Here is a 25,928-nt window from a genome sequence, read left to right on the forward strand (position 1 = left end):
AACAACAACATATATTTACAACTTAACAACAACTGGCGTAACGAAAGGAGAAGAGAAGAGACTTGTTCTGCTGAAGGCGTAAGACGAACTGATTTGGTATTTTATGAAAAATGAAAAACTGTTCTACAAGGAAGGAATAGAGAGGGTAGTAGATACGAGTAGGGAAGCATTAAAATATGGAAACTTTAAGATTAGAAATACCAAGAAATTGATGGCCGGTCAACCACCGAAGAAACCGATTGTAAAAATGTAATTAGGAAGGAATGAAAGGTACAGACGTCATGCGGTTAGTACACGAAAGATGAAATGTTACAGGGATTATAGGAAAGTACAGTAATAGAGTTATTTAAATAGATAAGAAAGATACAATAGATTATTTACAAAAGGAAGGAATTTTTATAGACCCTAATCGAAAATAGAAAAGAAATATTTTTAGAAAGGTATTTACAATATATACACAAAATGAAACAATTTTCAAACATGTGGTGGATATCGCCACACTATAATGTATGAGATGCCGGTTACTAACAGCTGACTGTAATACCGATATACGCATGCGCGCCTTTCTATTCTCATGGCTTATCGCTTCGCTAGACGAATCGTTACAAAACGTGTCGTTTCATGGCCTTGAGATTTTACTCTCATCGTGCCCATAGAAGTTTCACTTCAAAAATATTTTCGTAGACATTTCATGTGCGTGTCAAAAATAAAGCATGCTTTTATTTCAACAATCATTCAATCAGAGCGGGTGTTTATACTATAATTCATAGTGCATTGAACACCTCTTCCACAAGCAAAGTCTTCATTCTGTACGTATTCAAAGACTACTGAAACTAGAATAGCGTTATCAAGTGACGTAAGATAATATCCTGACCATCGGAACCTACAAGCCTTAACATAAGTATAAGAGTTCCGATTATTGATATATATCTAGGAATTTAGTTCAGGCATTATCCTATCCGAATGGAATAATCGTCACGATCTTTCCAGTCGATTGCAAAGCTTAATGTAAGACTTCTTAGGAATCTCGAAAATGCCAAAGCTCCCCTGTAAATCTCTTTTATCATTTATAGGTGTCTTCTTTCTTCCATGAAAATGTTTATGAAGACGGAAAACTCACTTTTACTCAATAGTAGATATGTAACGATTTATTTCCGATCGACTTATTAATTAGGATAATAGGCATGTTAAAGGGGCTTGCACCTCATTAATATCTCTGTTTCGTGAACTTATAAGCTTATATATTTTTGAATGCTTCACGCATGAATTATAATTAACAGATTGTGTAAAAATAAATAATACATTAAATTCCCGAATTCAACATAAATTTAGCACTCTGAGACACGTTTTATTCACATTAGTTTAGTTCCACAAAAATCCATTTCATTTTTTATAATTTGTGGAAAACCCAACATTACTTATACTTATAAACAGTACCAAGATACATAATGCCTTTGCGTCCTTATTATTTTCCATCATACCAATCTTGTATATGCTCATGAACCAGATAATTTCTGAACCCGCGTCTCTCATGATTCCGATTGTGCGGTGGAAGGCACCACAACTCTCGTCGGGGGTCCAAATCCGAATGCAAACTACCTCAATCTTGGGAACAGGGTCGGACGAGTTTACTATGCATACTAGTATAATACAAGTAAAAGGGAGCAGCCAAGAATCAAGTAAGTAAGGCGGTCAGCGTAAACTTGTGTAATTCGAACTTGTGCTCGACGGAGCAAGTTGGATTTTTTGCGACCGGGGGCCGAGCATTTATGAAATTTATGGTGCCGTCTAGTAAATGTAGTGTTTTATTTATCGTGGTGGAAGCATGCAACTTGGACAATATTCCCACTGCTTCCAGACGATTTAGGACCGGTAATAACGCGGGGGCGGCTGTCCCGTTATTTAAACACAAAACACTCGGTGGAACTTCCTTGAAACTAACTTTCCGACTTGATCCGAATGCGGCCATTGTTTATCAACAAAAACTGAGAAGTTCAGAAAACGCTTGAAATTCAGTTCAATTTTCACATTATTTGTTTGAATATTATACATTAAACCTTATTTAAGCTGATAATCTAAAACCAATGATATGTTAAGGGAAATGTGTGTAATCCGTCACTGTATACAATTCCTAAGAAATGTGTATAATTTCTAAAATCGCCCGGAAATGTGTGAAATAAATTATATGAGACATATTTCCTAGGAAATCTCTTCATTTCCTAAATAGCAATCGAAAATGTATTAGGTCAATGGTTACGAGGGGATAGTGGAGCGAAAGCATTACAGAAAGCATCAGTATTACACATTTCCTAGTATAATATCGGAATTTTACTCTTTTCCAGGATATCTGTGTATTAGAAAATCTTTAAAACAGTATTTTATACATTTGCTAAATAGCCTCGGAACTGTATACAATTTCTAGATTTGATACATTTCCGTAATAATCTAATACATTTGTGCGACATAAACTTTTGCTTTAAAGCAGACGTTTATATTAAATGGTCAAAATCATATACATCAACCATACTTTTTTCGGTAGAATTAAGTGCACAAAACAAAAATCAATTATATATGTTGCCGTTAAGACCGGTAAAGTGTACGTAAAAATAAAAATTAATTATAATTATTCTAATTAATTATTTGTTACAAAAACTAACCACGAGTTTTATCCTAAATTACTCTACACAATTTAAAAAAGAGTCTGAAATGAAATGTTTTTGAATCTTTATGAATAAATAAAATTAGAAACTATTATACTGACCTACAGGTAAACAATCAGATAGGTTAGGTTCAACTTTTTTTGTATCTGCTACAATATTTGTGTAATATTCTGTGTGATACTCAACGAAATTTGAAAAAGATACAGTGTAGCGAAACAATCATCGTTTCAAATGGATATTTTGTGAATATTGATAAGTAGTGTTATTTATTCAAATAAACTGAATCATGAACTTTAATCAATTACTAAATGCTAACTAAGGTAGGGATTTTTGAATCCATTCCCGAATAGGATTTTGAGAGGGGTGCGATAGGGTCGCTAAGTGGGTAGCCACACTACCTCTTGTGGGCCCCATGAGGTTTTCCCCTAGACCAAGGAAGGGGCACATAACGCCTTACCGCATTTGCGCATCATCAAGAATGCCGCATGTGCCCCCGCTATCAAAATCAACATTTTTGGAAAAACGAACTTTATTATTTATGAAAAAAATATCACTTATTTGTAAAATATGTTTGCTCTTAAGTAAGATTGTGTTATTGGGCTGTCTTGTAGACAATAATACTTTAAATTGCAATCGTTTTACTGTTGTGCGACCTGATGCGTCTGGTTTCAGTTGTCTTATAATAACAATATCAGGAAGTACACTTGTTGACCCGTTGCAATGTAAAAGATTTCATAGAAACGACGACATAATTGGGCAAGGGGATTATTATCGTAAGTTTTTTCATTTTACCGAGAGTATGTTCAAACGGATTTGCCACATCGAGCCTCCACAAATTAGATTTAATTGTAAGTTTATACATGTGATAGGCTTGTTCTTTAAGACCCATATGAAAACCACATTAGGCAATCCTTGTTTTAGTATCACCACTTTTTTTGGTGGGATTTTCATGAGGAATCTACGGGGAAATCCCTATATCATAAGAAACATGAGGTCCGCACACTACATGGGGCATGCTCCTTATAAATTCTACAGGGGTCTCAGTATTCTTAAACGGGAGAAACTGATGAATTACTGAAATTGTACTGCATTTCTTTGAGGAAGTATTTTCAACAATATTTTTGAAATTAACGATGCCATTGTCGAATTGAAGTAGTTTAGCTAGAAAGATAATAAGAGCAGTGAAACGTATAAGATGTTCGTCAACATTTTGTTGTTTTGTCTCAACCAAGAGCCGTTCTTTTGAATGAAGGTTAAAACGCGGCAAAAGACTGTTCCGAGTTCCGACTGTTTTCTATAACAACAACAAGAAACAATTTTGTACCGTTCGCAGACGAATTCGCGACTTGTTTTTTCTCATTTAACGAGCGGAACTGAAGGCATACGTTCGCATTTCCGTTTTACTAACCCCACGGCTGGTGCACTTTGTCAAAACATTTCGGATGTTGAAATGAACCTTGAGTTATTCCAGAAATAACGCACAGTTGAGCAATTCAACTTTTAACCGGCCTCGGCGGCCGCTGCCGCACCACCGTCGAGCCGACTATATAGGTAAGTGTATTCGAAATAAATTGCGGCATAACCTAGTTTTCAAAAGACTTTCCGTCCTATTACAGCCGTTTGGAAACGACGGAACTAAAATAAATTTAATTATTCGACAGAAAATTGCAACTGCTTTAGATCCTAATCTACATTCGCTAGGTTTCATTACGTGCCCCCAAGAAAATAAAATAATCTCGAGGGATTATCACAAACCCCAAAACGTAAATTATATTTTTACGGTAGACACAGATCTATTTCACTACTAATTTGCATCTTCATCATCATAAGGTCGTCAGTCCTAAGACTGGTTGCTCACGCACCTCCACTCTTTCCTATCTTGAACTAATCTTCGCATTTCCCTAAAACTAGAACAATTCACATCCTTAACTATTTGCGAACAACAAACTAATCTAGGTCTACCTCTACCCTCCCCCTTAACTCCCGTTTCTGCCTCCAATACTTCTCGCTGACTAAACCATCATGCCTGAGAAGGTGTCCTACTAACCTATTTCGCCTATTTCTTTGACTTCCGTAAAGTCCTCTGTTCTCCTATTCTTTCCAATACATCTTCATTTCTGACCCTCTCTATCCACGCTATCGTCATCATTCGCCTGCAACACCACATTTCGAACGCTTCTAACTTTTGCATCCTGAATAAAAAAAACGTGTTTGAACAATGTAAACTAAAATGGCAAATATCAGTTTTTGAAAGCATTCGGGAAATAATTATAATTATATAAAATACGGCCAAATCCTTCAGCAGCTAAACATTTTTCCATTAACAACAAAAAACACAATTGGGATTATATCTGACCCCAAAAGATAATTAATTTACATAACCATAATGCTACTAACTCGAGAAGCATTTTAATAAATTATTTTTGAGACATTTTAAACAGTTTATACAGAAGAAAAAGAATAGTACATTACGTGTCGAGGGAAGAAACAAGGTTTTCTCAGACTGCATGTGAATTGTGAAACATTGTTGTTCTGTAATGAATTATTTTCATGGATGAAATGTAAAGATGTATATGGGGCCATGAAATGATTTAGATTGAATTGAAAAGGAATGTAATAATATGATTTTTAGTATGTGTCTAAATCGCCGTCGAATAACTGATTCATGCCCATAAACTTCAGCGCATGCTCCCATTGACTACTGTCATTGCCCCCCAATTGAAAAATGACTGAAAAAAGGTCATATCATCTCTATTTCACAGCACGCAAAACGAGCTTTCCGCGGTAACATGACAAAAAAAATTAAAAGCGATTGAGATGTGTGGAGGATGGTAAAAATACAATGGATAGAAAAGGTTAGAAAAAAGGAGGTATTGGAAATTGTAGGAGAACAAAGGTTGCTACGGAAGTCAATAACTCGACTAGAAATTTGTTAGGGTAGACCCAATCAGTATCTGGACCGGATCTGAATATACTAGAGCATCTCCTATTATGGCATACTATCAACGCCATAATCAGATACGGTTATCCGGGGCTGAGCAGTAACACCCAGCAACACCCTTTTACATCATATCCTATTTAGACTGATTTGACCCTAATGATACCCCACCTGAACCCTTTCACGGCATGCCCTATTAAGACTGTTGTGACTCTGATGTGGGTACTCAGTTCAACTCATTAGCGGCATCCTACTTGAGGCCTTTAATAGTATGAGTCTAATACGACCCTAATGTGGATACCCTATCTGTTCTATTTTATGATATAGACTATTAAGACTTAGTGTGAATACCCCATTTCAATATTTTAATGGAATACCCTACCTAGACTAATTCGTCCTATTTAAAATCTGTAACGATATGCCATATTCAAAGTAGCTCCCTCCAGTGAAAGTCTAGTTGATTGACTGAGTCCAAATGTTCTAAAACCTTATGTTTCTGATCTGAGAACCATCAAAATGATCTTATCTGGGTCCTACTTGAAGTCAGATCTAACGAATAACACATTTCGCACCCAGGGCAGTTTTATGGTTTAGATTTGAATTCAAAACCAATAAGAGGTCGGATGCCATTTTTTTGTATGGAATGTAGATTGGTGCCAGTTTATAGAACATGGTAACAGTGCGTTATGGACTACTTTGCCATGGATGTAACAAATTTCCCATTTCATTACAGATACTTTGAAATAAAACCAGGATGTAGGGCAAATTAATTATATGAAAGCGATAGAAAACAGTGGATAGCCGAGTATGTTTCTTTAACAATTACTAATTGGGAAATAGGTAAAAAAAGGCTCTAGGATCGTCCAGCATGCGGAGAACCTGCCAAGTATAGAAGTATAATCTATCACATTTTATACAACAGGTACGCGTTTTGTTTCTTTTGTACCTAGGTACTTAGTTTTTCGATAACATTCTGATCGCTATGAGTGAAACTCGAAAAACAATCTATTATCTACTTTTGTCACAATTTCGGGCCGTAGAAGTTAGTTCAGCCGAAATTTCATTTACATTGTACATTGATGATCGTCCTCCACATACCCTAGAAATTTGCCTACGTCAACACAATTTCTTACCACAAAGGACATGCAGGAGTTAAGAGGGGTACAGCTAGATTAGATTACCATTCATAAATAATTAAGGATGTGGGATCTTCTAGTTTTAGGGAAGTACCAAGATTAGCTAGATAGAAAAGGGTGGAGGTCCGTGTCCAACAAGTCTTATGACTGATGACCTTACGATAATGATGAAAGAGCTTGCGAAAATATAAAGAAATATCAAGAAAAGTTCAGAGGCTAAGTCAGTGGCGGATTATCCATAAGGCAAGCTAAGCACATGCCTAGGACGCAAGGTTAAGAAGGGGCGCGCGTTTTTAAACTAAAAACAAAAACAATAAGAAAGTACCAGCTTCCAAAAATTATTTTGCAAAATATATGATCGCCAGAGGAGCGTCTACGAGGTGCTATCCTAGGGCGCTCTCGACATTTGATCCGCATCTGGACTAAGTCTCGTCAAGGGCACATACGTCAATGAAAAAGATGCCCGTGACAGCGTTTGTATTGTATTATGTGGCAAATAATGAGTATTATCGACAACCAGTCGGAAATGTCATTTTGCTTTACGACAACCAAAACCGACTTTACTGCAATTGACACGTACAACACGAGAAGGCCCTTTTCTTAGTATATCATCATGCGATTATGTTTGCTTTGACCGTTCAAAGCGAATATTAGGAGAAGGACGACTTTTTTAGCGAAAGCGTACATATCCAATATTTCTTTGTATTTAATACGTAAAACGCTTACTTATAAGACAATAAAGAGAGATTTTGATTTAAATTCAAACATACATGGAACTTAAACAAATTCTGTTAACTATTCGGTCACTTTTGTAATCGGCGACTATTCGGCATACCTCGCCGACTATCCGGCTTCTTACTTTGTATGTATTTCTCAATACACTGTACATATGAGGAATTACACAAACTAAAAACTTTGATTGTTAATTAACATTATAATTTTAGAATCAGTCTTACACATATCGTCTTATCTTCATCAATAAACATTGACAAATACATTCTTATTTAAATAAAGGAGTAAGAATTTGTGTTATTAACAGACTTGGATTTGTGACTGAAAGGAATAGTCTGTGGTCGAGCATTTGATCATAGAACCTAATTGAGGTATTAAGGTTGGATGTCCGTATTTGATATTGTTGTTTATAATTGTAGTATTTGCTGTTTTTCTCTGTCCACCACGAGAATTATCATTTGGCACTACTTACACTTGACTTTACAAGAATCAATGTCCAATTGGTAAAAAAAAGTCCATACGCGAGACTGTCCTTTTGACTTGATTAAATTGTAATTGCGGTCTTTCACTTTAATGATCAAGAAAAGTATAATTTTTTCAGACAAAAATACTAATGTTACCCCTGCAAAAGCAAAAATCAAGAAACAATGTGAAAAAACTTGCTCGCAGAAATTAATATTGTTTCTCCATAAAATCTTTTAACTCCCAATTCACCCTTAGAACGTTTTAATTGTATGATGTGTCGTCATCTTAGATTTCAAATACAAACGTAGCAACAACATTTCATCCTTAAGGGTTTATTTTTAAAAACTTTCAAAACACGTATCCGCTTAATTTCAACAATGAGCAACCTTGCAGTAAATCCGAGTACAAATAAAATACACTCCATGGAAACGTTGCAACCTCTTTTCATTTGATAAATAATATCAAACAGCATATATACCAAGTTTCAAGTAAAATTCAACCACAAATATTGTATGTCCAAAACAAAAATTGCAACACCTTTCTACCCCCCCCCCCTTTGGAGGTTGAATTTTTTAAAATGTCGAGATAAGTCTTTCAGAAATTAAATGAAAGAGCGTTAAGACCAAGTAGAAGTAACAAAAATGCGAATTAACATTAATAGTTACACCAAGTAACTTACCTCTACAAATACGGTAGGAAATGCGACGTGGAATGTTTTGAGGAATCTGGAAAAAGAAAAAAATTTTCGTTACAACTGTATTCATTCATAAAAAACAATATTCTCAGCAATCAGAACATTCCATTTGCTTCTGCATCAACTACGATATAAAATAGAGTTATTTTAAGATTACAAAACCAAAAGAATCAGTTCCTCAACAATAATTAAATCAATGTGAACACCTACTAGCTTTGTTATATTTGCAGATTAATACGACAAAAAATCCACTTGAGATCTAGTAAATACATTTTTGCAGAAAATAATGCGGCGCAAAATACAATGCATCCGAATGCAATAAAGGAAAAGAAATCCTGAATTCAAAACCATCCACGTAGGTATTTCAATTCGAGAGAGTTTATCTAACAGAACATTCGTTCGAAGCAACCTTACTTTTCAGACCAAACGCTTGCTCAAGTGGCGGATATCGCGTCTTGTCATCTTCGAAGCACACGCCCCGCCCGTCCGATGTAGAAGCTTACGTTTCCTCTTCTTATTTATTTTGTCTCTGATTTCCTTTAATTTCTTAGCACAGACGACGTTTGTGAATCCAATTTCAAACGATATACATTTCACTACAATGTACCCAACTCATATATTTAACACAATTTCTTTGCCACAATGTAGTACATATACTAGGCCATTTGATTATAATACTAGAACTACAATGCAATTCTTTTCTAATCAACTCTGGATGAAGTAGGTATTTTGCTTAAGAAATTTTTTATACACTAAAGTTAACATATAGTACCATATCACAAACGGTATGGTGAACGCCATCTATGATACAATGCTACATTTAGTGGAATTCAATATGTTCAACAAAGTCCTTTTACGTTGATGGATATCTATTTACTGAATTGAAACCACGGCATAACTCACCTTACGTGGCAGGTACGTAACCAAATCGAACAAAGTAGTTCATGGTCGTCAGTATTCTGTCGACACTGACAGACGCGAATCGCGATTTCGGTCTCTTCGATCAACGCGTAGCAGCTAATTTCGACAGGACAGAGAAAACTTTACTTTAAAAACTTTTGGGTGTTTTATTCCCACCAGCAACTAATGCTGGTGGGCGGGCAGTACCTCCGGACTTCACCGAAAGGTAGGGCGGAAGGTCCTCTTGAGCCTCCTTTCAGGAACCGTGGGAATGGGTGGGTGGTGGTTCGGGTGAGAAAGACGAAACGGACGAAATGAAGACAGAAGAGAGTGAAAGATTATCTGTGGAATATTACTGCCCCAGCATTTGCCTAGGTGATCCAGGTACACCAAAGAAAAACTTGTACTAAGGCAGGCGGACTCGGAATCGAACCGGCATCTTCCGGAATGCTAAGCAATAGTATAAATATCTAGGTCATGCCGCTCGATCAGGACAGAGACCAACTCAACCTGTCTAGAGGCAGCGTTTTATGAAGTGCCACAAACGGCATGATGAACACCATCTGTGTTACATTTAGTGGAATACTGACCGCTATGAACTTATTTGTTCAATTTTAGTTACGTGCCTCATATGGTGAGCTACGCCATGGATTCAGTTCAGCAAGTAGATATTCGTCAGCGTAACCACAGATGGCGTTCACTATGCCGTTTGTGGTTCTTCATAAAACGCTTTCTGTAGGCAGCAGGTAGAGTACTACAGTTGGTCTGTTCGGTTCTGCCGAAACTGTTTGCAGCGCGCTGATGAGATTCAAGATCCGAAATTGTATCTATTGAACGTTTAAGTTACCTCGTCAGAGCGTCATAGGCAGTCTTGATAAATTACTAGTCAAACCGTGTCTCGCTTTATCCATAAATTTCTGACCAAGAACTTGTTAATGCCTATCACGTATGTAGCCTGCGTTGATTCGGTCAGATAAGTTGAAATACTTTAATCTTGTCTAATACTTACAATACTTCAATAGCAACAAATACCCACTAGATAGAGATGTTTGGATATTAAAATCATTTGTTGTTTTAAAAGTTTTATAAGTAACAAAATGAGAAATAAATCTCTTCGAATGGTCTAACTAGATCAATAACAAAACTAATTTTTGTACTGATCACAAACAGAAATACAAAATGTCGTTCCTATGTATGTCTTCGATCTATTCCCCTGAGATGGGACGTAAGTAATTAATCTACATTGACGGGACTGGCAAGACGTCATTTTATAAAAGAAATGAATACCTCTTAAAAGGATGAACACAGAGGAACAGAGGAACAGAAAACAAGAAGAAAAGGACAACGTTCGTTAGTAAACAAGTACATAAGGAAGTTGATAATTATTTATTAAAACTTCTTAAAGGTAAGTTACGTTCTAATCACACATTAGCCATGCTACATTTCCTTCCTTAATAAAATATTAGGTAATGCTTTTGGAAAAGCGCCTTCCTGTTTTCTAAATCCATCCCATCGCGACGCAGCACGTAGCAGTCAACTTTAAATAGTAGGATTATAGTGCGCGCCGCCGTGTCGAGTACGCCTCCTCGACGCTCTCCTTCGGGCGAACATCAAACCCGGTAACATTATCTGGAGCCAAGCTGGCTGCACCAGGAACGCATCAGTTTAAATCTTAGGTTGTTCCTAATTCGCAACAAGCTGGATTTTAATTATATTAACACGGGGCTCATTAGGAAATTGTGAATTACAGGAGTCAGACAATGTAGCGCACTGTTGAGAGTCATAATTAAGATTTGTTCCTCTTGTGTACGTGAAATTAAGCTGTGTGTTCCCGTTGGAACAGTACATTACGCTACTCAAAACGATAGGTACCAACATTCTCGTTCTAAATTTCGTCAAGATAAAATTTACTTACCTAACTCTACACTCCACTCATCCTATTCTAGTAAAGACTATACCTATTCTAATTAAGTTTAGTCTAATTGAGTCCAGGTTTAAATAGTTTTGTAAAGCAATCGTGTTTCAATTTTTTGACAGAAAATTACCGATCTCTTTACACAGAAGAATGCATCTATTTTCTAGTTCACCGAATTTTTCGACGTTAGTCGTTGAAATCTGAAATCCATAAACTTGTATTCTTTTTATTTTTGTATACATTACTGTAAATTAATCACTGTATTTTTTTTTCTTGGTTAATAAATAATGTTAAAACGAACAAAATGCAGCAATATCTACAGAAAACCACTAATCTCTCCAAACCCTCTTATTACAGTCACTCCAGTAAACTAAAACTAATATCCTCAGTGCATAGCGTCTTTCAGGCCTTTTTGTGGTCACAGATAAATTTTAAAAATAGAACTAGCCGAATTGCATCCGATGTATATTTATTAGAATTGCTAACAATATTACGCTTTTCGTTTCCAAAAATATTCAGTAAGAAAAAATAAAAATTGAACAGACAATTCAATATCTATATAAAACCATATGATTACGATGAAGAAGAATCCTTTCTAAATAAACTTTTAGCTTCTGAAACGATAACGGCAGATTTTGGAATTTCTATTCATAAAGCTATCGCTAATGGTTTTGCTCATGGTTGTAGATTTCCCCTGGGCAATCGTGATACAAAAATTCAAGATTACGACTTATCGTGTGCATATCAAAATAAGTCAGGTCAAGAAGAAGAAATTTTCGACCTATTCATTTGGCCAAAATCAAACCAAAAAATAAAAACTTATCCAAATTCAGCGACTATCTTGTCGAAAACTACATTAATGAAAATTCGACGTTTCCATCGTATATTTGGGCAGAACGTTCGGAATCTCCAAAAACCACAAACGTTTGGATCTTTCGAAATATCGAAAACAATTGTCAAAACATGTCACTAACAATCTCTTCCAGAAACGGGATGCAATTCAGATGATACCCTTTTTTGGTAAGGTAAAAACTATAACTGAGGGTTGCAATTAGGATGTAGTTACAAAAATCTAATAATAACACTTTGTACAAATCTTCTTTGTTTCAAATCAATTCAATTATAATCTAAAAACGGTCAAAATGATTAATAATACATACATATATGATGCTGGGCAGGCTAGCCCCGGAACTCACGACATAGGTCCATGACGCAGCTTAAGCGTTTCTGCTTTAAGCAAGGAGAATATTAATATTAAACTTAATACGATCAAAAAATGATCATTAAAAGTGACTATTAAAGCAAAAATGATAAAATAAAATTCTAAAACAAAAGACAACAAGAAACGTAAACAACTTCTGTTTAATTTTTTAGCAATATCGGCCAAAAAATCGAAAACAGATTCCCTAAAAAACGTCAAACTTCTGTTGCGTCAAGTTGAAGCAGATATTTGTTGTGTTTAGTTGTTTGAGCTCAAATGAGATAACACTGACTTACTACAAACCAGAATTATTATTAAAAGGTATGTCTTAAATATTTAATTTAGATACGTTATGTTTAAACTTAAGATTTCATTCACAGAACTGTTTTCTAAATTGTTCATTTAGTAGAAATTGACAGAGAAGTATTCTAAAGCTAATATAAATGCGAGAAGTCAGAAAATCCTTCAGAACCTTTCGTTAAGATACCACTGTCAATAAAACCTAATCCAGGAAAGATGGAAATACTTGTAAGTAGCAAAATCCGGAATCAGATCAGTAAACGGATAATGTTTTCCCAAAAACTTCACTTTTTTTGAGAAAATGTTTTTTAAGTCAAATACCAAAAGTGACATCATCAAAAGCCGATAATTACTAATTCAAAAATGAATAAATGGTATTATTTTTTATGCATATATACCTACAAATTACGAACTAAATGCTGACTTTAAATAATAGATACATAAAAAACTAGTAATATGATTTAATTCATTTGCAGGATTTAATTTTTCCATCTTTTCCGTGAAGTGCTCGTAAAGTAAAATGTGTTATTTAAATCTAATTAAACCACCCTCGAACAAATTAAACAACTGTTGTTGTTAGGAAGCAAGCAAGTACAACAAAGATGGGAGAGTGATAACAGATGGCCAGCAGGATAAACCGCGTGGGTCGCCTTTATAATTGTTAGTTTGACTAGGCCTGGATTTGGCACACTGGGTTTGAGAACTGCGGCTTTACAAACTTCTGTTCGAGATGAACATGTTTTGTTGGAGGAGTCGGGAGACAGGCAATAACTGACTTCCGTCTTTTCGAATGTTAATAATTCGTCGTGAACTGTGGATCTCTGGTGGCGCGTGACCAGAGAGAAACGATGAACGGCCAGTTCATGCAGCTGCTCTAGCGGATATTGCTCTTACTAATTTGAATTTCCATTAGTCTATTACTTTAGGCGAAATGTCGCCATAATTCACAAAAAGTTAATTCTAGAATACTAAATAAATAATTTCGATACTACTTTCAGGCATATTTGATACTTTTAAAATATACTATTGATTACCCCTTCAAGGTATACCCATAGAAAATAAAAAAGGAGACTGTGGTAAATAATAATTAATTAAAAGGAAGACTCACCCCTAATTACCACAAAAAAATTTTGAGCGGACACGTGTTCTGCCCACTTCATACGTGTAGTTTCGCGTTGATATGCTCACGTTTAAAGTGGGCGAAACACGTGTTCGCCCAAAAAGTTTTTGTGGTAATTAGGGGTGAATCTTCCTTTTAATTAAATACCCATAGAAGTACCTACCTTAAAATTTTGATAACAAATGAATATCTGAAAGTCAAGTCAGCGAAACCTAAACTGATTTTTGTGACCTTTGCCCTTAAACATCTCAGGACGTGGACACGAGATTATAATATGAGACTTTTGACACATCATTTAGAATGTCAAGACAAAGGTCCATACAAATTTTCAGCTTATTACCTCTCGTTTTTGATAATGATAATTTTCATAAAAATTGACTCTAATCAACCTCGATCATTTTAATTATTTATCACTATTATAACGCATCCTTATTAATGCCTATTAATGGAATAAACAAGGAAGTGACATTTCAATATCTATGAACCCGACATTACCTTATTCAGTTTGATATTGTTAGCGTGATAAAAATTCAGGTGTTTTACTATTGAAATATTAATTATAGTATAAATTCAAAGATTTATGTCACAATTTAAAATTTATTATAAAGTAAATTATTCTGAATTGGTGAAACCAACCAATACATAGGCACCTTCCTGATCATTTAGGGGGAACAAAAATATTTTAATGTTACTTTTAATTCAATGTCAATTTTACTGCAAGTGTCACATTATCTTATTAAGTAACCGAAAGACGAGCATTTTATTTTGTTTTAAGCAACTTTTTATAGCTTGAGAAGCTTCAAAAGTTATTAAGAATGGGTTCAGAATTTTTCTACATTTATCATAAAACTTAGCAAAAGTAGATGTGACCATAGCGGCCTGAAGATTTAGAAGGAAAAAGTCTAAAATAAACTGCATTGTGCCACTTTGATTACTTTAAATAAACACTTAGCTACCGAATCCTTACGTCAATGTCATTCCTTCAGTTGAGCATGTACATACACGCGAGATAATGGCCACATGAAGAAGTGGACGAAACACGTGTCCGCATTGATCATAGTTATAGTGGTAATTTGGAGTAAGTCTCTCTCTCTCTCTCTAGTTTTATAGTTAGTCAATTACCAGTCTCCAGTTTCTAGTTTTAGTTTCTCACAATAAAAAATACCATTTATAAAATGAAACTATAAAAAAAACCCTTAAAAATCATGATACTACTACTTACGTGGATAATCGGCAGTCTTTAGTGAACTTGCAATACAAAGATGCTTCAACATTGAACAAGTAAATTAAGAACTTACACTACAATCGTAATCACTACATCAAAAAAGTGTATCATTTGCATATAACATTACAAAATGAAATATTAATTAGACAATTCTTGCATAATCCTGCGTAATTAGTAGAATTAGGGCATATCTAATATTTCGTGTAATGAACGATATTGGTGAAAGGGGTGGCAAAAGCATCGTCGTATATAAAACGGACGATGTTTGAGTTATTTGCATAGGGGGAGATTCTTAATCATGAGGCCATCACCGGAGGCTTCGGCAAATTTACCCATTTAGACTTATCGGTAACGATGTCGGTCGTTGGGAGCATCGATTGCTTGCTTCATGTGACCATAAATTGCCCTATCTACGAACCGGTTTGCACTATTGTAAATTAAGGGATGGTTATGTTATTCGAAATTACTTCCCTTTATATATCACCTCACGATACCTATCGAACATTGGCAAATTTGTTGCTGCTTGTCATGACCAATTTTCCAAAACAGCTTAATTATCAATTCAATTATCGTTCATTTTTTTGTTAAATTAGAATGGAACAGCATTAAAGCGTGTCTAGTTATGCAACTAAATTTATATCAGGTCCTAACCAATACAAATGAAATTCAAAAACCTTGTACAATAAATAAAATTGTAGGACTAATAGAAAGCGGAAATACAAGAGCGGGATAGATGAAGGAGGATAAAAGAAGTATACAAGACGATAAAGTGGGAAATATACTTCGTTTACTTTCTGTAGTGATGTGACCTTCAGTTTGACCGGCGCAAAGTAGAAAAGAACAGCACCAGGCCAAAAAAGGAGACAAATTTCAGTCAAACTCTTAACCGGTGAGGAACGAAAAAATTGACCATTTTATCCACTACAATTGCATTGCTCAAATGTGCTGTTATTGGTACCATTTACTACTGAAAATATCAACGAGATGTTTATTTATATTTGAAGACATATCAAAGGCTTTAACACTTGTTTTCGACTCTCACTACTATTCATGACTGAACAAAACTTTTGGCAGGTACTGTATAAAAAAGTATGTTTAATAAACAAGAGTCGAGAGTATAATGAGCTCTTTTTTCTCCCTACCTACGATTTTGCATCCAAGACATTGGATGGGGAACATCGCTAGAGAAAGTAAATGAAGAATAGTTGGGGAATCTAGGGAAGCTAAAGCACAGATGATAGTAGGTGTAATGATTTGAAGTAGCTACAACTGATGCGGCTGATAATATATAATCAAAAGGAACTTTAGAGACGTCGGATTTAATATAAGAAACGATACAGGAGTCAGACTGCCAAATAATTCAGAGATGTGTCACATACTGTTCGCAATTTCCAAAATTATATTTTTATTTCTCCGGAATTGGGTCTACGTCAAAACGCGGAACCATCGTAAGCAATTACATTTGTTATGGTACCAGGAGATATTGGGTCGACTTTGCGAAACGCGAAACCGCTACACGGAACCGATACATGGAAGCACACCTAATGTGGGGGGAGAAAAAATTCCAAAAGTTCCATATGATGATGACGAAAACAAAAACTATGTGGAGTCCTATAAAGATCAAAGCTAAATGAGGAAATAGGAAATCAAGTGAAGTCCGCGAAGGAAATTAAATGAGGTCCGCGAAACGGGCGTGAGGCCGGGAGGAAGGGGTGATTCCATCTGTCCATACGGTTCGGGACTCTATTACAACCCTGTACCGAAATCTCCCTCAGAGGATGAACCCCGGATCCTCATACAGGAAACAGTTTCCTCATGGAACTCAAGCAAGAGTAAAGGTACAACCGTTTAACTTAATCTCCCTCAGTGACACATGACTCCTTCATAATAATTGGGTAATTGTATGCTTGTTTTCATCGTCTTTTGGAACTTTGTCGAGATCCACATTGGCCGCGTTTCCGTGTAGCGTTTCGCGTTTCGCAAAGTCGACCCAATATATCCCGGAACCATAACAAATACAATTGCGTACGATGGTTCAGCGTTTTGAAAGTAACGCAGGCACTATTCCGGGAAAATAAAAATATAATTTTGGCAATTACGAACACTATCTGACAATCATGTGGTCAACGAAACGAAACTGACTGTCATAAACAGCCACAAATGTGAAACACACCTATTACTTTTATCACAGGTTCCTGCCAGTGTGATTTTGTCGGAGCAGTCACAGATGGGAACTATGACTTAAAAATCAATATTAATCCAATCCGCAAAAAATTAAGATTATCACACTAAAGAACAACTTCACTGCGTGAGCCACTTTGTCGTGATCATAAAGATGGTAGCAAAAAGCTTTATATGTATTTTAAATGCATTACCTATTACCAATCAGTACTGAATAAACAAATTTTATAGCAATTTCCACACATAGCATGATGGCATAATTTTGAAGTTGTAAACATCAGACTCGTCTTCACAACAGTCTTAACCTCTTCTACACCCTTATAATGAATACCCATGAGGTGAGATTTTTGGGAAGAGAAGAAATTCATAAGGGTTAAATCCGGAATGTGGAGGGATACGAAAACGCGGAAGTACTCGCTGGCAAGCAAAGAAAAATGAGCAGGCGCATTGTCATGACGAAGAATCCAACCTTTCTCTACAAATGCCGGCCTGTCCGCAACCACCTCGTCACGCCACCATAAAATTGTGTGGTCACTGTCTGTTCGGAAGGAAGATACTAGCGGTGGATAATGTCCTGAAGATCCAAAAAACGGTCTATACTTCCTGCATCTTGAACTTAAAACTTCTTAGTTTTCGTTGGCTGCTCTGCCCCCACTTCTACCCATTGCTTACGGAGGAATTTTAGACACTCGCTTCCATACAAATTATCCAATTCATTCTTCAGACGATTTTTCGCCACGAAACGTTGTTTGTGATTTGAGTCATTCATTTTTGCGACGACACTAAAAATCTTACTACCGACCTACCAACTTCAAATGACTCAATACTAAAGGTTCACTGTTTGCAACAACAGTGGTGTTAGTTTGGGGATGTAACTAAATTCCTGGATCTTAATTGCCACACCTCGTACGTATTTTCAAAACAATATTTCATATGGTTCAGTAAAATAGCCTTTACCATAAGATCGTCAGTCTTAAAACTGGTTGGACAAGCACCTCCACTTCTTCCTATTCGGAGCTAGTATTTGCATTCTTTTTATTGAAGGCGACTCGACCCTACAATATCCTTACAATATCTTAAATCTTCTAAATTTTCAATGTGAGCTCAACTAAGTTCAACAAACTGTACAAAGAACGTATGAAGTTTAAAGAAGGAAAAGCAGGCAAGAGAATTTTGCTGTCCGTTTTAGAAAAGTACGACTGAACGACTTCGACCAATTTCTTTGCTCTTTCAATTCGCTTTTCTGTGACAGGTTGTGTGAACACTTGGAATATTTGTCTACATCAGTCGAATTTCTCAATAGGTTCTTAAAGTCACGCTTTTGTTCCTGCTTTCAAAAGGAATCTCATTTTGCTCGTTTCGATCTCACACACACAAAGACACACGCGACGGGCGCTATGTACACCGATCTCGAGACAGCAAATAAGAACGAAAATACTGGAAAACGAAAGAAAAACATACAATTATTGAAAATACCTACAACAGCAAATAAAAGTTATTTAGCCCATTTTTACTAACTTAAATATATAAAACACTGTATTGGGAAAACGCATAAATGATTTTTATTATTTATTTTTATAGTAAAACAATGTTAAACTGACAGGATTCAATTTGACAAAACTAAAAGTTTTATATCCAAAATCTGTTTGTGTCACATCCGTTTACCAAAGACCCCATTTTCTCTTACTGTAATCATACATAACGTGTTAAAATTCTAATAAGCTAATGTTCCAGCCTAGATATGATTGTAATGGAAATAAGTGCAACTATCCTATCTAGTGACACAACTTTCTAAACAACACTCACAATCAGTTATAAACCGTCCAAGTAAAACATGGATCTTCAAAGTTAGGTCAGGTTAGGTTAGATTAATTTTCTAAACTATTCTCACAATCAGTTATAAACCGTCTACGCAAAACAAGGATTTGTTAGGTTTTAAGGTATTTAAACTTTAGGTTAGGTCTTAAGACTATATCCAGGATGTTAGCGTTTAACCAGAATTTTGACCGAGTTTAAATGTCAATATTAGGTTATAGATAATATATTCAGATACAACTGCAGTACACCAATAGTTTACGTTAAGTAATGATGGCATAAATTTCCCCAATTGTCATATACAAAATGGCACTTTAAAATACCTAATAACAACATTACTAATTTTACAATGGACAGTTTGTGCTAACTTTCAACTTTCAAGCTTATAAAAGTTATTCGAAATTTTGAATCAATCAATTTAAGCCTCAAAACTAGGAGTTAATTTTGTATTTATTAAATAAATCAGTGTATTCGTTAAATAACTAATCTTAACATTTATTCGAATTAGGTTTGATTTGTAATGGTTTCTCCAATTTCTATTTACTATAAATGCCTCTAAAACTTACATATTGAAGCGGCTGTAATTATTTTGAAGTGATTTAATTTTTGTTATGGTGTAATTATTATATATTAGTGCAATATACTTTTTATAGTTAAGTCAGATAATATTTATGTTCATTTAATGTATTTTAAAGTTCTCTTCAATATGCAAGGAAGTCGCTTTTTAATATTTATCAAGTCTATTAAAACTTTATTCTTAATATTTCGTATTAGGTTTTCAAATTCACAAAAGTGGAGCTTTTGTAACGTTGCCTTTTTTATTAGTGTTCATTATGTTAGTGTCAATCATGTAAAGGTACCAGAAAATTACCTCAATTTAAGGGACGAAATGGATGGTACCCAATCCACATGAACCATCAAAATTCATTAAACGTATGTTCTTTCTACATGTCGCATTACAGAGGTAGTAAGTCCTCATTAGCGATGACAGTATCAGGCGCTTTCAGACCGTCTAGTTTTTCTAACAAAAGGTTACAATACTTATTATTTCCGTACGCGTGATAGGGAAAACTAAATGAGAGCGCAATTTGAGAAAATTATAAGGTCGTATTATTATCGTTCCCGCTTCCGGCAGTAATTATTTATGAAAAGAATAACGCGCAATTAATAAATTATTGTCGTTGAAAGTTGTTGTCTAGCTCTAGAATCGGGACCGGTGGCGGTGGGTGCCATTTGTAACCCAGTAACACGACATGGGGTTGGTACGGAGATCGTCTCGGCCAACTCTAATAATTAAGCCAGTCAATAGAACGTTAATTAGTGTAACAGATTCAGCAACTTCTGCCGCAAACAAGTGTACCTTGCCGTGGTTGGAGGCTATTGTTTTATAGGTAACTTTATAACTTAATTCCTCCAAGCGCCCGCCGGCACGTCGCGGGGTGTAGCGTCGCGACGCGCCGTGTACTGCTGCTGCCTGTTTCGTTTACGTTTTTGTTAGGGGTCGTCACGAATTTACCTAAATAGTTTCCTAATACGGTGGCTAATCAATTCATCCTTATGCACGGCACACAACTTTCAAAAAATTATTTAATCGACCAACTTCTACTAAAGAGGATCTCGCACGAAACGTATCCCTTGTTAATGAGCTGAATAAACATGTACATACGAATTGTGTAGCTATATATACAGGGGGATAACTCTTTTGTGTGAATCGTGGGTTTCAGAAAATAAAGTTAACTGTAAAATGGCTACACCGCAAATTCAATTTTAACGACAATTGCGAATAAATGTCAAGTTATACAAAGTTTATTACCATTTACTTGATATTTACTGTTAATTATATTATCTTCAATGTTTGACGAGTAGTACCAAGATATGTACTTACCAAACTAAATATTATGACACAACTTGATACATCAATTTACTTTTTTAGAGAGTTTCGTCGGCGATTTATACTACTGTGGCGAAAGAACTTAATTGTTTTTTTTTTGTGTAGATATATATATTTTCTTAGTTTATTTCTCTTACAACGTTAAATGTATATTTCAACTTCTTATCTTTTGCATGCCTCTGTTTCCTTTCTACCTCTATTCTATTGTCCCTAATCACCTTTTCCTAGAAATCTAACATCAACCGTTCCTGGATGCACCTTTTTTCCCTTGATCACCTTATCTCAAATTCTACTGTTCAACCTCTTCAATTCTATGTATTTCTGTAAACTCGTACATTCAACCCTCATTGTCAGTCTTTGTCTATCTTGAATATTCTATCCCTTTTTACTAACATTTTCCTACTATAAATACTCTTAAAATCACTGTTTATCTATCACTTCAGAGATGGACCGCCTACTTCCGATGGTTCTCCCCCCCATTACCCCCCACGCTTAACCATTTCCCTTCTCAACCCTCTCCCGAATCCCAACCTTCCATTCTCTTCCAGAGGATGAGTAACTCTCAGGGTTTACCTCCCCACTCGAGTAGGGGTTTTAGACGGTAAAAATCCAACATCACCTCCCTTCAGAGAGTGTCTATTGAAGATTTCCTCTCCTCGAGAATAATCCAAACAAAAAAAGCTATTGAATCATTTCTCTTCTGAGCTGCTCACTTTTGCTCAATTTTAGTTTCGCTTTTAGCGCGAGTACCCACCCTACACTTTGTGATGGGATACCTATTCTCATCCACACCCCCAAAACACTCCCCTCCCCACTTTTACATCTCCCCGTCCTCAATATTCCCAAAAAATCATTCCTTGGGAATCACAACCTTCCGGTCGATCTCCCTACTCGGGTTTTAGTCGGTAGGCGCTTCGGCCACTTCAGGGGGGAGGGTGTTTTTAGAAGATTTCCCCTCCTTGACAATAATCTAAACAAAAAAACACTATTGAGTCATTCATTTGTATTCTCCACGTTCGACAGTCGTTTCTACATTTAGTAAATTCCCTTTTCGTGTTCTACATTGTTATTCTTATTGTTGTTATTTCTTTATATGACTTGTCTATTGTATTATATTTTTTCATGTGTTTAATTTTTGTTGATACATAAATTTTATCAATTGTTTAAGTAGTGTTTTGTTGTTATTTTTATTAATAATTATTCAAAAGACACTAAACTACCTATGCTGACAAAAACTAATCAATTCGAAATCGCGATTCACGTTTGGTACTTTCTATGCATACATTACAGACCAAGAAGTTCATGTTCATTATTAATTTGGTTTAGGTGCTAATCACTTTGTACGTGTATGTATAAAGGACCTTATCCTGACTGACTGACTGATGAGTAACCCAAACTATTCGGTCAATTTAAATGAAATATTGACACCATAGTTACTCAGGTTCAACTTTATTTATTGACCCCATATTCTAACGTTTCTATAGGTGCACGCCAAGAAATACGCGTGATTTCGCGTTCTAAAAGGTTGAAACAAATATGGATTTGAAGAGATCTTAAATGAATCATTCGAATAATAACAAAATTTCTAGAACGACGTATGTTCATGGATTTTTCATCAGCATCATTGTTTTTAAATTATAAACGGTATTAAATGTTTGTCATATATACAGCGGGCAACGCTATGACGGGTAAGCGCTAATATCTCAAATGAAGCCAAGTGAAGTGTCATTCGAAAGATATCGACATTCTAAGAAAGGCGTTAATGCTCTTCGGTTTTGCATTAGAATCATAATTCTTGAGATTTAAGAGGTAATGAGTCACGTATATAAAGTGCGAAGTATTATGGATCTTCAGCAATAAGCAGTAATGTACTGCGAACAAAGCTGCGACGAGTAACCCCTAACCACGTATATAAACTGCGAAGTATTATGGATCATAAGTTATAGGCCGTAAAGGATCATAAGTAAAAGGTAGTAATGTACTACGACCGAAACCGCCACGGGTAACCTTCAGTCAGGTAAATAATTGCAAAATATTATGAGTGTAAAATTATAAGCAGTCATGTACTGCGAGTAAAGTCGCCTCGGGTAATTTCTAGTCATGTATATAAACTGCGAAGTGTTATATATCTTAAGTTATAAGAGGTAATGTACTGCGAGCGAAGCCGCCTTGGGTAATCTCTAGTCAGGTATACAGGTGCAAAGTATTATGAATTTTAAATTATAAGCACTCATACACTGCGAGTGAAACCGCCTCAGGTAACTTCTGGTCACGTATATAAACGTCGAAGTATTATGGATTTTAAGTTATAATAAGTAATGTACTGCCAGCGAAGCCACCTCAGGTTACCTCTAGTCACGTATATAAACTGTGAAATTATACATCTTAAGTTATAAGAGCCAATGTACTGCGAGCGAAGCCGCCTGGGGTAACATCTAGTCACGTATACAAGGTGCAAAGTATTATGAATTTTAAATTATAAACACTCATATACTGCGAGTGAAATCGCCTCAGGTAACTTCCAGTCACGTATATAAATTGCGAAGTATTATGGATCATAAGTTATAGGCAGTAATGTACTACGACCGAAACCGCCTCGGGTAACCTCTAGTCACGTATAAGGTGCAAAGTATTATAAATCTTAAACTATAAGCACTCATGCACTGCGAGTGAAGCCGCCTCGGGTAACTTCTAATCGCGTATATAAACTGCGAAGTATTATACATTTTAACTTATAAGAGGTAATGTACTGCGAGCGAAGCCGCCTCGGGTAACCTCTATTTAGGTATATAAGATGCGAAATATTAGGAATCTTAAATTATAAGAAGTCATGTACTGCGACTTTAGCCGCCTCGGGTAACATTTAGTCACGTATATAAACTGCGAAGTATTATAGATCTTAAGTTATAAGCGGTAATGTATTGCGATTGAAGCCGCCTCAAGTAACTTCTAGTCACGTATATAAGCTGCGAAGTATTGTAGATACCTTAGTAAGGTCTTAGACAAACCAAAACGTCTGGCACTTCCGGTAAATCACTGACCAAGAACTTAATATTCTTAACTGTAACCAGAATAGTTCCTAAGCAAACAATGTGAGGTGTAATACTGAGTCAGTACAGCGACAATATGCCAAATATTAATTTAATGATAAATGTTATTGTGTAAAGCGATAACTAATTAAGTAATTGACATATGTATATTAGTGTCTATTGACTCACTTTTGCACCGGTGTTTAAAAATGTTTCTGCATTCAAGCATAAACGTATTTTGGGATTAGTGTAGAAAAACAATTTCGTTTTGTTTATTACTCTCCCTAATTCGATCCAACATAATGAACGGTTTTATTTGATACATTTCTTTCTAATACAATCATGAAACCGATTGAAAAAAATATTGTACAATCTATTAAAGAGTTATTTAAACATGGGAAATCAGCAAGGTATATCGCTTAAGCATTAAACGTAAATCAATCAACAGTAAGAAGAATTAGAGCCAAATGTAAATTTCCTGTATCAATTAATGTTGATGGTCGCCCTAAAAAATTATCTGATACGAGACATAATAAAAGTTATTTACCATTTAAGATCTAGTGAGTCATCTGCGGCTTCTAAAACCCAAGGCCCTGGCACGTCAGCGAGTAAAAATAATTGGACTATTCGTAGGGGCTTATACAAAAAAAAAACTCATCTTACTAAAAAAATATTACAGCTAGAGAAAATTTTATTAACCGGACTGGAGATGATTGGATGAGGGTTATTTGGTCAATAAATACAGCACAGACCGTTGAAAATGGAACTGGAAGAAAGAAGGTGAACTATTACAAGCAAAAGATTTTGTAGAAATGATAATTTTAATTGTGGGATTGTCTGACAGCTAATAACGTTGGACCAATTTGAAAAATCAAAGGAAATATGGATGGAAAAATTTACCACAATAGTCTTAAGACACATCTGTTGAAAACATACTGCACTGGAGTAGTATTCCAATTGATTAATGATCCGAAGCACACATCGAAAGTAGAAAACAATAGGTCAAATTAGCAAGAGTTTAAAGTCCTGCCCTGTCCATTTATGTGCATACTTGAAAGACATTCCTTTAAATGAGTATAGAGCACGACCAGCTTAAACTATGGGAGCGAGTACAGGAACAGTGGTACCAAATTCCTATTGAGTACTGTAAAATACTTCTGAAAACTGTGGAACACAGATTGTATGCTATTGAAAAACAAAAAGGTCTTTGGAACGAATATTAAAATTATGAAATCAGTATTTTGTGTACCTAGTGCAATTATATTTAAGTAGACTTTCATAATTACCTAATATCATGAAAAAATGCAGTTTTTAATGGCATAATTTGTTAAACAGTTATTTCTATATTTATAACACTACTTTTTATGAAAATATAAGATACTGACTCCGTTTTTCACCTCACGTAAGTTTTAATGTTTTTAAGAGAAAGTCGTCTGTGGTGTCGTGAGAAACTTGGTAGGAATGAAGTTTTCTTATAACGCTATTGGGATCCGTCAAATGGGCATATACCATCTGGTGGCAAAATTTATAACTCGAATGAGGGAAAAATTTACATAGGAACTGTCCACGCAAATTGTAAAATTGTTTATTAAAATAATAAAACACGTTAAAAAAGTAAAAATTTTTTTGATGATGGAGTCGACGAAGTTTTCTTCTAAAGTTAAATCAAATAAAAAGTTAATATGTTCAGTGAAAAGCTGCAATAGCACTTCAGACATAGATCTTC

General features: G+C 35.4%; 1 protein-coding gene across 4 annotated transcripts in view; it reads right to left on the reverse strand.

The window, feature by feature from the left end:
• Window positions 1–25,928, reverse strand: part of LOC108732495 — a 167,730-nt gene that overhangs the window by 77,960 nt on the left and 63,842 nt on the right. For 3 of the 4 annotated variants that reach the window (XM_018463350.2, XM_018463353.1, XM_018463352.1), the window contains exon 3: window positions 8,611–8,656. The gene's annotated coding sequence lies outside the window, so the exon portion shown is untranslated. Of the gene's footprint in view, window positions 1–8,610; window positions 8,657–12,600; window positions 12,756–25,928 lie in introns of those variants that run through there. The other variant, XM_018463351.2, reaches the window with a different exon arrangement.

Source organism: Agrilus planipennis, unplaced genomic scaffold (genome assembly GCF_000699045.2).
Source record: "Agrilus planipennis isolate EAB-ADULT unplaced genomic scaffold, Apla_2.0 scaffold23, whole genome shotgun sequence".
NCBI classification, from domain to species: domain Eukaryota; kingdom Metazoa; phylum Arthropoda; class Insecta; order Coleoptera; family Buprestidae; genus Agrilus; species Agrilus planipennis.